Raw genomic sequence first — 10,552 nt, 5'->3', positions numbered from 1 at the left:
ATAAACCCCAGCATTACCAACTTTTGGGTTTTTATATCCACTTTCATAACAAGTGGTGATTACTTTCCCAATAGGTAAAGCTGCTTTTATCAAGGGGTTACATGAGAACCTTAGTTTTCATCAGAAATAAAAATAAATTTTAAAAAGTGCTATCTCTGGCCTTTCTATTTTCGTAGAGGTGCAGCAGCTGTGCAGAAGATGCAGCAAGGTCTTCTGTACCTCTCTCCCTGTTCATGGAAGGAAAAGTCCCTATGATCTCCAACGTCCTGGAGGTGCAGTTTTGACAGACCTTGCTCAAGGAAGGTCCTCAATATATTGACTGAGGTAGAGGCCTATTAGAAACCATTTCTATATCTGAATAGGCATCTAAGTGACTTACAAACATTTCGAAATGGATGTATTACAGGAATTTTTTTTTTAAATCCCCAAGGAAGATGAAATACTTGCACTCTAAAGAGGAAAAAGTCTTAAAGGGAGTATGTCCATGCTGTACTTCTCAGTGTGTTTATCTAGCTAATCATGTGGGTATGGGTAACTAGAAGAAGGTTAGGGGAAAAAAAAAAAAGATGGAAATAATTGTAATGGTGAAAAGAATGCATCTTAATTTGTCTTTCTCAAGGGCAAATACTAGACTCGCAAATATAATTAAAGCTCCATTTAAAAAATGCAACAGAAACATGAATAAGGTGGCAGAAGGAGACTTTGCCAGCTTTGTAGGGGGTGGCATGACTGTAGACATTCGTCTGATCACCCCGTGGGACTCGGCACAGGGTCCACCATACCCTGGGCCACAGAGCACTGACACCAATATGAGGATGCTGCAAATGGCGTTTATTCAACTGCGTCACGCCCTTATATACTGTCTGTCGGTCATCCCGCCTCCCTTAACCCTTCTCTTTCCGTACATCGCGAGATCTTCTGAGCGCCAATCCCTACAATTCCCCCCTCACTATGGCGGATGACCGACGGTACAAACTGGCGTTACAGGTATAAGTGATCCCACCACCTCATAGTAATTCGTGTACTGGTGGGTACCCGCACTCTGTATAAAGAGTTTCCGCACGCAAACAGTCAGTGCTGGTATCCCACAACAAACCATAATAACCACCACCAAAAGGATTCCAAATAGGGTCAACGTTTTTCAGTCAATCAAAGACAGGAGCCATTGCCAGGTCGACGAGAGGAGATTGTCAAGCCACTGTCACCTGCCTCCTGTAATTGATCGGCTTTGTCTAAAAGCATATCATAGTCCCCTGCTTATGGGGTACACACAGCGGTTGCTGTAAAGTGGATCTGCGGTGTTCAAAACATCGGTCACACCATTTTGATGTTCGGCTGGTGCGTCTCCAGAGTTGTTGTCCACAGCGGTCATACTTGGTAAGCACCCAAAGGTCACAACGACCACAGTGCAGGTACTTAGATGATCTTCTGAACGGCATCCTGCAAAATAACTCACAACAAATCGTTATTGACTGAGGTCTGGTTTCAACCACCGTGACGGCACCCAGCGCACACGTGAGTCTGGGTGCTCTGATGACTGTACTGCAGTATACCCTCTTCCCTGTGTCACCAAGCGCCACCCTCCTTCCCACTTTCCTGTTGGGTCTCAACTAGTGCTGCTTGTAATCTGTTTGTCCAAGCTTCTTTCTAAATCAAAAAAAAAATGGGAGTCAAAATCATACTGCAAAACTGTCGCGAATCCCAGGGAGTCAGTGAACCTGAAAAAAAAACCACGTCTAACAGAGAGCCTGTCATGGGATGTCCTAAGCCGTATTCATCCACGGTCTTCTTCACTTGTTGCAAAAGCTTGCTATCTAACAGAGACCACTCCACCCCCACACCACCTGGACCAGCTCGGACTGGGCAAACTAAAGGGGGTCCTTCAAAACGTATGCCGTCCATAACACATTCCTTTGCTACAATTTTCCAGTCTGGCAACGTGATCTTCGGTGAATCGGGAACTCCTTTCTGTTCCCCAGCTGCTTGTAGCAGCTGCCGCTGTTGCTTCACCTGCTCCTGTATCTCCTCTACTACTCGCTGCAACATCTGCAGCGGATCTGTAGCTGGGTCGGGCACAGGTATTAAAGACATAGGCGTTGCCGTTTCACTGGCTGCTGCCGACTGCGCCTTACAGTCGGAGACAGCCTTTTGTTTTACCGCTGCGTGTGGCGGACGACAGCGGTGTCCGCCCACCAGTTGCCACGCCTCCTCTAACCGTTGAGCCGACCCCTCGATTGAGTCCGGACCACTCTCTTCCTCTTACGCTACGCGCGTAAGAGGGGGTGTCCTGACTTTCCTTCCTCCTTCCTTTGGCCGTGCTCCGCCTCTCCCGACCTCCGGAGAGACATCCGGGGAGAAGGCGGATGTCGGCGCCATCTTAGGGTGAGCTTGTGGCGCGGTTCGCAAAACACGTCCCGGCACCCAATCCTCCGGATCATACAGGGGAACCGCTCCCTCCTCTACCTGCTCCTTTTCCGATCCCTTCATCACCGCCCTCTCCGCCTCCTCTAGTCTCTGCCTCTCCTTCTCCCGTCTCCTTTGCTCCGCCACGGGTTCCTCTGCCTCCTGAATTAACTGTCGCTCTTTCTCCCGCTCCTCCTCTCTCGCCCGTTCACGCTCCCGTTCAAACTCCTCCCAAGGGTATCCCGGTGGTTCGGCCGGTGCCGACGGCTGCACTGGGAGCACCAGAGGCGTCTGCTCCGCTACCTCCGTCAGCCCTTCTGTCCGTGCCCCCCCATCCGCCTGCACGCCCCGCTCCGCCTGCGCGTGCATCAATCTCTTTGCTTCCTTCCATGTTAAGCCCTCCTCCCGCACTTTCCTGAAAATCGCCCTAATCCGCCCCCACGTCTTTAACTCCGGACCATGCTGCGTCGCCATAGCCCGTTCCGCTAAAGCCGCGGTGCATTTCGGCCAGCACTCAGGAGACAATATGTCCCCCGGGCGCTCTATCGCTTCCTCTTTCAGGAGCCGCTCTAGGCAAGCTTTCGCTTCTTTTTGTCCCATAGGGATTTTTACCTCTCTAGAGCACGAGTCCAACACCTTCAGGACTCCTTCCATGCCTGGCCAGGCCTTCGATTACGCCCCGCGTAATCCGCCGATGTCCAATCACGTCGGGGTCACCACTTGTAGACATTCGTCTGATCACCCCGTGGGACTCGGCACAGGGTCCACCATACCCTGGGCCACAGAGCACTGACACCAATATGAGGATGCTGCAAATGGCGTTTATTCAACTGCGTCACGCCCTTATATACTGTCTGTCGGTCATCCCGCCTCCCTTAACCCTTCTCTTTCCGTACATCGCGAGATCTTCCGAGCGCCAATCCCTACACATGACACACAGTGTGGAAGTGGTCAACTTTGCACATAGAGTGCATCGAAATTTTAATATATCAGACACTCCAGATTGCAAATGGTAGCAAAAAATAAAGGCTTAATGTTTTGGATTAATTTATTTCTGCTTTACTGCTTACAAGAAGCATGGCTAACTATAATAAGTGGACAGGGGGCCAAATACTACCTTTTTTGTTAACTATCTAAATAATCTCTCTCATCTCTCTGTTCCTTAAATTAGGGTATAGGCTTTTTTAAGGCCAGATCTTAATATTTTGAAGATCCAGATCTGAAATGCACATTAGTGAGGCTCTCTTATTATGGCTAATTAATGAGAAAATATAAAATTATAGAAAAAAAGTGAGGAGATCCTCTACAGTCATTGTTTTAAATTTCATTAAGGGTGCAAACCTGATATACTGAGAAGTATCCAGCTCTTTTGGTTTGTATGAACTCCCAAGTTTGTTGAGTTTAGTTACATTTAAAGAGTTAAACCAGAATGAAACCAATTTAACAATGTAGAGAATCATGCCCTGGCTTTTGAAAGATCAGTGTAAATAAGAATAACCCTTCTTCTCCTTTCTTCCCTTAACCCAGCACTTTTCATTCCTTAATGAGATAGAGAACATGTGTAGGTCCTACTTGTAGGATTTGCTTATGTTTCTCAGTCCTTCAGGGCTCCCAAGAGGAACTAAATCAAATCTAATCAAACAAATTCTTACTAAATTTAACAAATAACTAGGAGATACTGAAGCCGGAATAATGGATGCAAGCAATATATGAACTGAGGATATAACTGTAAGACAATTATGGGAAAGAAAAATAGGTCAGAAAAAATAAGGCAGAAAATGCTGTGTTTTTAATGCTGTATTTATTAGCTGTCTGGGTCAGCTACTTTATCTCTTTCTAATCATCTGTGTAAATAAGACTAGCAATGTCATATTCTTTCATTCCTGCACTACACTGACAATTTTCATTGCTTAATGAGATCGAATGTTTCTAGGTTCTACATATGTATACTCATTCTCTTCAACCCTTCAGGGCATATTCCTTCCCATGATGAAAAAATCCTCAAATAATAATAAACAGTTTGTAGTGAATTCAGCAAATAAGTAGGATATGCATGCAACGCTTTAAATTTTCAGTTATAATAAAATTACACTCAAAAACCACAACATAAATCTCTGCTTGAAGTGCAGTATGGCACGAATCAGTGCACTCGTCATTTCCTCTGGAGTCTACAGTATTGGCTGTTGTTGGATACAGAATATTGGATTTAATAAGCACGTCTTGATTAGCACAGTGATAAACACCGTGTTACCTTAAACATGAGTAGTCTTTTTAGACTACTACTGACTTTTAAAATGGATAATATGATGCAAAATATATCAGTACTCTTTCCCCTCTGGCCTTTTTCCACACTCATGCAAAGCAGTTTACACATAACTTCCTTATATTTGATTCTCTTGCCCTCCTTAAAGTAGTGGTCCCACAGATAGAGCAGCTCCTCTGAATCCCAATCCAAAGAAATGGTAAAAAAAAAAAAAAAAAAAAAAAAGTCAGCCTAAACCAAGAATTTTTTCAAGACTCTAGGATAACGTCCCCAGAATAAGCTTAATGTCAAGCCGACACATGATTTATTTGGAGTGAAAGAGAAGCAGAAGGGGAAAAATTAAGACCCAAAGGCAGACTAAAATAATACAGAAACCAGTCAAAAAGCCAGGAGCAGCCAGACTGGGACCATTCAGAGTTGAACATTCCTTCATGGATAGGCATAATCCTTAGGAGAAAGGAGGTTTGAGCAAATTCACAAAGAACCCACTGCCCACAAGACATGAATATCAGCATCATGGGGATGCTGATTTTGGGAGTGGAGGAAGGAGTGAATGCTGCCTGTTTTGAGTAAACAAAATCTCTTACGAATCACAGAAAACTTGAATAGCAGATTCACCTTTTCACTTCTAAATAGTAATTCCTGGAAAGTCTCTGTAACACTGTTAAATACCTTTGGGGCATTTTTTCCAGAAACAAATACTTCCTACCTTTGTGTTACCCATTGTAACCTCCATACCGTTACATTTTTAGGTTTCTTAAACACTGTTATCAAAGGCTGACTGGGTAATTTTAAATCTATCTAGAACATGAATGCCTTTTTGCTGTTCTTAGTCTACCTTTTTAATTTTTCTTTTCAATCATTTTTTATTCACAGGGATCAGTTAAATACATGAAAAGGGAATGATTTGTCTCTGATGATCCTGATTAAGTTAATGCATATTTCATTACCACATTTTATACGTACCTTTTAAAATGGTTTTACCCCCTCACATGCTTAATGACTGTGACTCCTAGATCTTGACCTAACTCCTCACTCTGGCTTTGCCTCCCTCTGCTCGGTTTAGCAAGGTGACGTGGAGTTCTGACATCTCCTCATTAGATTGCTGCCAATTTCAGCTTTACATGGCCATGTCTGATCTACTGTCCTGCCCTGTCACTGCTTTCACCCCTCCTCTTTGTCTTCTGTGACTGTCAACTCCATCATCACACCTGATCACTCAGCTCCATAAATAACCCATTCAGTCCCTTTAACCCTTCGTTCTCTGTGGCTTTTTACAGGCGCACTGCTTCCAAGTCCTCTGTCTTCCTCATTCACAGCATTTCCAGAGTGTGGACTCCATTATTTCTACCTTCAGGAATTCAGGAGTTGGGCGTCTAAGCCTGACCTAGTCACTCTAAGATCTTTTTATAATCGCTGAGAGAAAAAGGCATATGCAGAAATTGATTCACCTCATCTATCTTAACCACCTATTTTAGGTTGAGATGAATTAACCCCAGACAGTATCTATTCCTCTCCAAATACTTACAGGGAGCGTTAAGTGATCTGTTCAGTCTTGGAAATCTCAAATGTCTAGATTTAGAGCATATGACTCTTAATCCTGTTGAATTTATTGCTCAATAAATTGCTGGCCAGCTTTGTCTACTGCTATGCTAAGTCAGAGATTGCCTTGCTACAAGTAATGGCAAATATATTTGTGCTGGGTTAGCAATATGGTTACTCTCCCATCTCAGCACAACAGTCCCCTTTCTGTAACCATGAGATTGTCTTTCTTGCTGTTAGATTTCTTTCTACAATGCACCCTCTGATTTTGGCTCCTTGCTTGTAATTGAGCCAGAATTATGCATTGCCATGACTGTGGGTGACAGCGTGAGTTCAGGCAGGTGGAAGCCACAGCCAGTCAATAATACCTTTCATCCCCTGGGCTTACTCTGAACCCTTGATATCTGGGCAGCTCTGCTTTGTCAGAGCAGACTCTATATGGTTGCCATCAGGCAAATTGTTTTGCTGTTTAGTACTGATAAATTGGAGCAAGTTATAATGCATATTAATATTAGCATAACCTATTAAAATTATAGACAGTTCTGGACAGTGGCATGGCCAGGGATGTGAACTGAAAACTGGCTGAACTACCTGGTTCAAAGATCACTGGCGTGAAGTCCAGCTGGAGGCCAGTCACCAGCATTGTGTCCCAGAGGTCAATACTGATTCTGATACTGTTTAACATCTTCGTTAATGACCTGGATGATGGGACCAAGTACGCCACCAGCAAGTTTGCAGAGGGCAAAAAGCCTGGAGGAATGGTTGATAGACAATATGGTTGTGCTGCTATTCAGAGGGATCTCCAGAGGCTGGAGAAATGGACAACTGGGAACCTTATGGAATTCAACAAAGGGAATTGGAAAGTCCTGCAACTGGGGGGAAAAACTCCATACACCAATATATGCTGTGGGCCCAAAGACTGGAGAGCAGTTTTGCAGAAAAGGGCTTGGGCGTCCTGGTGGACAAGTTGACCATGAGGCGACGATGTGCCCTTGCAGCAAAGGTGGCCAGTAGCCAGAAGGCCAACAGCTGCATTAGGAGGAGTGTTGCCAGCAGACCAAGGGTGGTGAGTCTTCGCCTCTACTCAGCCCTGGTGAGACTCATCTGGAGTCATGGGTCCAATCTGGGGCTCCCCAGTACAAGAGAGATAAGGACATACTGTGGAGAACTCTAGGGAGAGGCTACTGAGATGGTTAAGGGACAGAAGCATCTGCCATCTGAGGAAAGGCTGAGAGAGCTGGGACTGAGCCGCCTGGAGATGAGAAGGCTCAGGGGGATCTTATCCACGTGTATCCTGATGAGAGGGAATGAGGAAGGCAGAGCCAGACTTTTCTCAATGGTACGCAGTGACAGAACAAGAGGCAATAAGCATAAATCAAAACACATGAAATTCCTTCTGAACACAAGAAATCTTTTTTTTTTTTTTTTTACTGTGACAGTGATCATGCACTTGCACATGTTGCCCAGAGAGGTTGTATAGTCTGTTTGGAGGTGTTCAGAACCTTGTTAGACGCAGTCCTGGGCAACCTGCTCTAGCTGACCCTTCTTTGAAGGTGGTGAGGGTTGGACTACATGATCTGCAGAGGTCCCTGCCAACCTCAACCATCCTGTCATTCTGCAAAACCACCACAGGATTTATTAACATTAAGTGTAATAAGTGTAATATCTCAGTTGCCGTGGGGGAACAGTCGTCCATAAAGTTATCATATACCGGTGCTCTTCGGACATTTGATTTTTGTCGCAATTCAGGTAATTACAAAGTGCCTGAAGTGGTGATGTTAGAGCAAGTCTCACAGATAACAGGATGGTTTGTGCAATACTACTTAGAACACTTTCATTATTTTAATTCTTTGATACTTAAAATATTAACAGGGTTATTGATTCACATACTGTTCTGAATTGGGGCTCATATCTTTTCACTGTCACAAGGTAAATGGGCATATGGGATTTATAGCTTTTATTAATCATGTGGAAATAGATCTGTTTCTTTAAGGTGTGCATGTCTTATTCAGAACATGTTACTGTGGCGAGGCATAGGTGATAGTCTGGACAAAACTGTCAGCTTTGTTTCTAGTAAAGCAGAATTGCACTTTTTACTGAGTTTGCTTGTTATATATAAGATTGGAACACAAAAGTTGGCATCGTAGCATATGCACGTGCATGACTGGTACTGTTAACAAACATCTGCCTCGGCTGTGGCATGGGAGTTTTTACTGGCATGTTGATGGGTATGTAAACTCCTAGAATCATACCTAAGGATTGGGTTTTAACCATTTTTTTGATTCAAACTTTTGAATTTTTTATATTCCCTCCCCCCCCCCCCCCCCTTTTATTTGTAATACAGATACAGCTACAATAATGAAGCAAGCATTGGCCTTTCTGGACTAATCCACAGAGGCTGTTGCAAAATCATTCAAAACCCTCACAACAGCCTTGATGTTTATGATTAATCATGACCAAAGAAAATATATACTTAAGCACAAGGTCACTTTGCAATCGGATCTATACATACTGCTAGTCTATGACTTAATGCTCCTGGCCCTGTGACCCTCACCTTCCCTCTCTTTGCTCTCCAATTGCTTGCATCATTTTACAAATTAGATCCTGACTCCTTGACTGACTCGTCTCCTGTCCTTGGACAATGTCACTTTTTGGTGCTACTGAGTACTGTTATTCTGCAAATGAATAGAAATGAGAATATCAGATGTGTATGGCCTATGACGTGCAGCTGAAGAGTTCAGATTCTGTCTGGGAGAGGGTTCATAAGCTTTCTCCTCCTTTATGCTTTTCCTTTGGCCTAGTCTACAAATCTTTATTCATGACTGAAGTGGCCTTACCTGTGCAAGAATGAGATTGTAGCATACGAAGTTATGAGTCAAGTGATTTAAAAGGATCTGTTGCTAATCAACAGTTTTATGTTATTTAAATGTGAAATGCAATTAAACTAAAGAGGTACCTTTGAATCTTCAGTTCTCATTTTTTTCTGATGGTGGGTGGTGAGACCTAATAGGATTTCTCCTTCTCATCCATCAAATTGACCTCTTTGCTAATTAATGAGAGTGTGAGAATCTACAGAACTTGTGGCTAATGAGAATGTTTCATTTACTAGTGTATGTGATAGCATTCACAGCATTAAAGCATCATTCCAGATGAACTTAGGTGAATGTTTGGCAGAAAAATTCCTCCTAAATGAACAGACCAGAACACTACCGTTAAATCACATCCCCACTTCAACGCTTATCTGCAGCCTCATACCTGATTGCATTTTAAAAACTTCGTGTTGCTGCATTCTTGGACTTGATTGAGGACAGTACAAAGCCCAGATTCATCCTATGTACTTCAGGTATGTAACCAAGGCAACTAAGTCAGAAGAGTGTTGTCTTATGCTCTGTCTGTGGACAACAGACAGAGGCAGGCACTTCCAGAAGTCAGTCCAGACCCTCTAGCATGGCCTGTTCTCTTTATAGAATAAAAGTGAAGATTAGGGTGATGACGAAGGGCCTGCCTCCACCTTACATGGACACGACAAGATCTGTGTAGCTAATAGGTCAGGAGAGCTCATCCTCAGCTCCTTATAACATCCCAGCTGCTGTGTAGTTACAGATGTTGGGAACGGCTGTCTGTTGCCCATCAGCTAACCATGTTGACTTGCAAGGAGGAGCATGCCATGTTGTCCTAATGGAGGTAATGCATCCTAATCTGACCACGGCTAGCCATGAATGAACAGGTCAACCTACCCTGCTCCCACAGCCTTTTATACCTCCTCACGATATTTCCCAATTCCAAGTGCAAAACTGCTTCATCTTGTGCAGTCAATTTATATAACAAGAAAAACAAAAGATGCAGTTCAAATTCCCACTCACAGCACTTTCTCAAGACCTTTGGTGGTTTTATCAGGTCTTTCCTCTTGTTGGTTTGCCTTCTCCATATCTTCTACAGCTAGCTCCAGTCTACATTAGCTACATTCACCATCTACGTCAAATCTGTAACATAGACAAGCAGAATTCTGGCTATCACAGGGCTTTCCACTTGGCAAGTGTTATTCATTGGTTTCTGTTCAGGAAGGCATTTCTTAATTAAAAAAAAAAAAAAAAAAAAAAAAGAAATAAAAACCCCAGAGTCAAATATGTAAGTTACATTGGTTGGGAGATATTTCCTTTTTTTTTTTAATATTCCCTGAGAACAATCTGGACTCCAAAGTGCAGGTGGCCTGAGTAGGTGTCCAGAAATGCCTTCATCTCTTCTTTCAATTCTGCTTTTTTTTTGTTTGTTTGTTTTTTAAAATGAGTACAGGCTTTGAGTTAAAATTTTCAAAGAAATCATCCTGATGGGAGACAATATTAG

At 43.4% G+C, this 10,552-nt stretch overlaps 1 long non-coding RNA gene across 1 annotated transcript; it reads right to left on the bottom strand.

Moving 5' to 3' along the window:
• Nucleotides 1-810: 810 nt before the first annotated feature.
• LOC126045217 (uncharacterized) lies at nucleotides 811-3,268 on the bottom strand. Its single transcript, XR_007507961.1, has 2 exons — nucleotides 3,016-3,268; nucleotides 811-1,647 (listed from the first exon to the last, which is right to left on the bottom strand). It is a non-coding gene; the product is annotated as an uncharacterized LOC126045217 (long non-coding RNA).
• Between the last annotated feature and the right edge of the window lie 7,284 nt (nucleotides 3,269-10,552).

This window comes from Accipiter gentilis, chromosome 13 (genome assembly GCF_929443795.1).
Source record: "Accipiter gentilis chromosome 13, bAccGen1.1, whole genome shotgun sequence".
Taxonomy (NCBI): Eukaryota; Metazoa; Chordata; class Aves; order Accipitriformes; family Accipitridae; genus Astur; species Astur gentilis.
The sequence above is the reverse complement of the archived record's forward strand: the minus strand, read 5'-3'. Positions and strand labels throughout refer to the sequence as shown.